The sequence below is a fragment of the Staurois parvus genome, unplaced genomic scaffold (genome assembly GCF_062004578.1).
Source record: "Staurois parvus isolate SC_StPar_1 unplaced genomic scaffold, SC_StPar_1.0 ptg001490l, whole genome shotgun sequence".
Lineage (NCBI taxonomy): Eukaryota > Metazoa > Chordata > Amphibia > Anura > Ranidae > Staurois > Staurois parvus.
This window is the reverse complement of record NW_028319286.1, coordinates 995001-999744: the sequence shown is the minus strand read 5'-3', so window position 1 is coordinate 999744 and position 4744 is coordinate 995001. Positions and strand designations below refer to the sequence as shown.

The window sequence follows — 4744 nt, the reverse complement described above, 5'->3', positions numbered from 1 at the left end:
GGGTGAAAACGCAGAGATGTGAACCTGTCCCATAGGAAATCATGTGAAATGGACTGTCCTGCGTTTCTGCAGAAAATGCTTAGGTGTGAACCGGGGGTGGGGGGATGGAGACAGTCATCACTGGAGTACATGAGAAATGTAATTGCCAGTGGGTGGTGGTTAGGGTAATGGCCACTTGGGCAAATATTGGACCAGTGAGAATTATTCTAGTGGGCTGACACCACTCATTATTGCACACAGAGATTTTATAACTTGCACGATGGGTCCAATCCTGCTGTCTTCCCATATTAAAGGAGGAAATGAAGTAACTAGACACACAGATACCACTTTTGTCTGTTATCCAAGTAGCAACACACAAGGCATGTTCAAGGATGGAAATACTATGACCAGTTGTAAGCTCCCAGGATCAGGCCTTCCTATCCCTCTTGTATTGAACTGTATTGTTGCTGTATTGTCTCCAATTATATTGTAAAGCGCTGAGCAAACTGTTGGTGCCATAAATCCTGTATAATAATAATACTATATAAATCCTGTATAATAATAATATATAAATCCTGTATAATAATAATAATATTCCTCCTACCAGTCCATCCCCCATAATTATTACCTTTTGTACCACTGGCCCCTCCCTCCTAGATTGTAAGCTCCCAGGATCAGGCCCTCCTATCCTTCTTGTATTGAACTGTATTGTTGCTGTATTGTCTCCCGTTATATTGCAAAGCTCTGAGCAAGCTGTTGGCGCTATATAAATCCTGTATAATAATAATAATATATAAATCCTGTATAATATATAAATCCTGTATAATAATAATATATAAATCCTGTATAATAATAATAATATATAAATCCTGTATAATATATAAATCCTGTATAATAATAATATATAAATCCTGTATAATAATAATATATAAATCCTGTATTATAATAATAATATATAAATCCTGTATAATATATAAATCCTGTATAATAATAATAATATATAAATCCTGTATAATATATAAATCCTGTATAATAATATATAAATCCTGTATAATATATAAATCCTGTATAATAATAATAATAATCTTCCGTTATTGATATCCACACACGTAGGGGGGACTTAGGAAGATAAAATATAATAATTTCTTAAACTTTAGAGCAATTGTTGCTAAAAATGTCCTCTTTCCAATATATGTTTATAAGGGTACATCTCTGTAAAGACAAATTTTCAGACATCTTTTTTTTTTTTTGTAGGTACCTTCACCCCTGATTTTCATTTTGGATGATTTCATCTTGTCTCGAAGAATATAGATGTTGTGCATACACATCAGTCGACTTTGCATCGTCATATCCATTGACTGTTCAGAATGAACCAACATGTTTTTAATAAGGTGAGTGTAACAGACAATGTGAAGCTGAGAGTTTGCAAGGCACGTGAAATGCAGGTTTTGCAATGATTCCTGAGGAGGGGGTCACCATCCAAGCCCCTCCCTATGCACCTCCCATCACATAAGTAGTTGTGTGGAGTCTGATGTGCTGATATCTGAGCCAGGAGGACCTGAGAGTGATTGTGAAGAGTTGTCATCACTCTCTGCACTGCCTGAACCCACAAAAAAAAGGACACGGGGGTCCTTGGCTACACCTGGACAGCATCCTCCGCAGAACAGGTAACTGGATAAAACTATCATTCTTTCCACACGTCTTACAGGTACACCTTAAATTTAGCTGCAACACTAAAAGATCCTGCAAAAAAAAAAGTTTGCAACCCTTAGATTTTTTTTTTTATCGAAATGTGTGCAGCTTAGAAGTGGACATCGCCTCTAAACCACCGTCCTGCAGCAAAGTTTGCCTCCAATAAAGCAAAGCGACTCTTTGATTTGGATGCACGGGCATTTAAAAGATCATTCTTTTGTAGCGAGGGAAAAGAGCAGTTCTTGAACAGTCGTCGAAATTTCTCGGCACGTCTGGAATGTCTCTTGGGGACACAATAGAATTATGATGTGTATGAGTGATCCTTGTGATTAGCAATGCTCTGATCAGTTGCAAAGGTGCTGAGAACCTTGCCACTTTTAAATATTATCTCTATTCAGCTACCCTAATTAAAGTCAATTACAATTCAAAAAGGTGTAGGGGGGGGGGGACAGAGTGCATGACACACCAGCTCATACATTAGTGTCACCTTGTGTCACTGCACAACAATAAACTTGCACCGTGCACCTCATCATCATCAAATTTCACAATTAGCAGTCCCATAATAACACCAAAGTTCAGCGTTTTAATGTGCAGGTCTGTTGAATCTTGTCATTACATTACTCCGTGCCTTTCTGCGCACCACAACCCTTGCAAAGCAGGAGCCATACAGCTTCATTGTTCAAAGCTTCAATACTTAACCTCTGCTTTTGTGCTTTAGGGATCGGACCCTTTCAGAAAAAGAAAGGAAAGTGGATTTCCACAGCAAAAGGAGTATCTGAGGACTGAACATCTCTGGAGACAAACCGAAAAGCAAGAGAGTATTGCAAAGAATAGCTATCGCAAAGGTAATCGCTGTACAAACGCATTTGAAAAGCAGTGTACAAGATGAATGTGTTACTAGTAGTAAATCATTTAGCTATCACTTTAATTTTGAGAACATTAACAATTCTGATTGGTCCAGTTATAATTAATCTTCCCCAAATGGTTTAATACATGTTGTGGGCAGCACAGTGGCTAAATGGTTAGCACTTCCGCCTGGCAGTACTCGGGTCGTTGGTTCGAATCCCAGCCACGGCACCACCTGCCTGGAGTTTGCATGTTCTCCCTGTGCCTGCGTGGGTTTCCTCCGGGTACTCCGGATTCCTCCCGCACTCCAAAGACATGCTGATAGGTTAATAGGATCCTGTCTAAATCGTCCCTAGTATGTGTATGTATGAATGTGAGTTAGGGACATTAGATTGTACGCCCCTTGAGGGTTAGGGACCTTAGATTGTATGTCCCTTGAGGGTTAGGGACCTTAGATTGTACTCCCCTTGAGGGTTAGGGACCTTAGATTGTACTCCCCTTGAGGGTTAGGGACCTTAGATTGTATGTCCCTTGAGGGTTAGGGACCTTAGATTGTACACCCCTTGAGGGTTAGGGACCTTAGATTGTATGTCCCTTGAGGGTTAGGGACATTAGATTGTACAACCCTTGAGGGTTAGGGACATTAGATTGTACAACCCTTGAGGGTCAGGGACTGATGTGAATGTACAAAATATATGTAAAATGCTGTATAAATTGACGGCGCTATATAAGTACCTGTAGTAATAATGTTAGACACTTTTTATATACATATATGCTTGTCTAACACCACTTGTAGCTCTTTTAAGCTTTTTCTTGTTATTTTATAGTTTGTCTGGTGTCTTGTTATATATTTTTGTCTAATGGCAACCTGTTAACGTCAGAATATAAGAGCTACCATTGTTGAAACACACAATCTGGTGCAGCTGTGCATGGTAACCAACCAGCTTCCATGGTTTTTTTTTTGGTGAAAGTTAACTGAACAAGCTGAAGTTAGAAGCTGATTTGCTACCATGCAGAGCTTCACCAGATTCTTTGCTGATAGGTGCCAGTTATCTATGCCTTTCTCAACTCTTTCAACACAGACTGACCCTTGAAGTCACTTTGTGGTGTCAGGGATCCCCTGTTAAAAAGTACTATAGCTACAACTCATGACACATTAGTGTGATGGTCATTGGGAAGAATGCTCCTTAGACATGTGGTCATTGGGAAGAATGCTCCTTCCACATGTGGTCATTGGGAAGAATGCTCCTTACACTTGTGGTCATTGGGAAGAATGCTCCTTACACTTGTGGTCATTGGGAAGAATGCTCCTTACACTTGTGGTCATTGGGAAGAATGCTCCTTACACTTGTGGTCAGTGGGAAGAATGCTCCTTACACTTGTGGTCAGTGGGAAGAATGCTCCTTACACATGTGGTCATTGGGAAGAATGCTCCTTCCACTTGTGGTCATTGGGAAGAATGCTCCTTCCACTTGTGGTCAGTGGGAAGAATGCTCCTTACACTTGTGGTCATTGGGAAGAATGCTCCTTACACATGTGGTCATTGGGAAGAATGCTCCTTCCACATGTGGTCATTGGGAAGAATGCTCCTTCCACTTGTGGTCATTGGGAAGAATGCTCCTTACACTTGTGGTCATTGGGAAGAATGCTCCTTACACTTGTGGTCATTGGGAAGAATGCTCCTTACACTTGTGGTCATTGGGAAGAATGCTCCTTACACTTGTGGTCATTGGGAAGAATGCTCCTTACACTTGTGGTCAGTGGGAAGAATGCTCCTTACACATGTGGTCATTGGGAAGAATGCTCCTTCCACTTGTGGTCATTGGGAAGAATGCTCCTTCCACTTGTGGTCAGTGGGAAGAATGCTCCTTACACTTGTGGTCATTGGGAAGAATGCTCCTTACACATGTGGTCATTGGGAAGAATGCTCCTTCCACTTGTGGTCATTGGGAAGAATGCTCCTTACACTTGTGGTCAGTGGGAAGAATGCTCCTTACACTTGTGGTCAGTGGGAAGAATGCTCCTTCCACTTGTGGTCATTGGGAAGAATGCTCCTTCCACTTGTGGTCAGTGGGAAGAATGCTCCTTACACTTGTGGGCATTGGGAAGAATGTGTTTGTATGTTTTGCAGTTTTGTTTTGATATTTTTTGTCAATAACACATTCCCACACAGTGAGGTTGAATGATAAAAGCTGGGCAAACATGGTAATCTTCCTAAACCAAGCAA

At 40.7% G+C, this 4744-nt stretch overlaps 1 protein-coding gene across 3 annotated transcripts in view; it reads left to right on the top strand.

Annotated features, from left to right (window-relative positions):
- The first annotated feature begins 1497 nt into the window (after window positions 1-1497).
- Window positions 1498-4744, top strand: part of PDYN (prodynorphin) — a 33491-nt gene continuing 30244 nt past the window's right edge. For all 3 annotated transcript variants that reach the window (XM_089662565.1, XM_089662566.1, XM_089662564.1), the window contains exons 1-2: window positions 1498-1646; window positions 2390-2516. The gene's annotated coding sequence lies outside the window, so the exon portion shown is untranslated. The remainder of the gene's footprint in view (window positions 1647-2389; window positions 2517-4744) is intronic.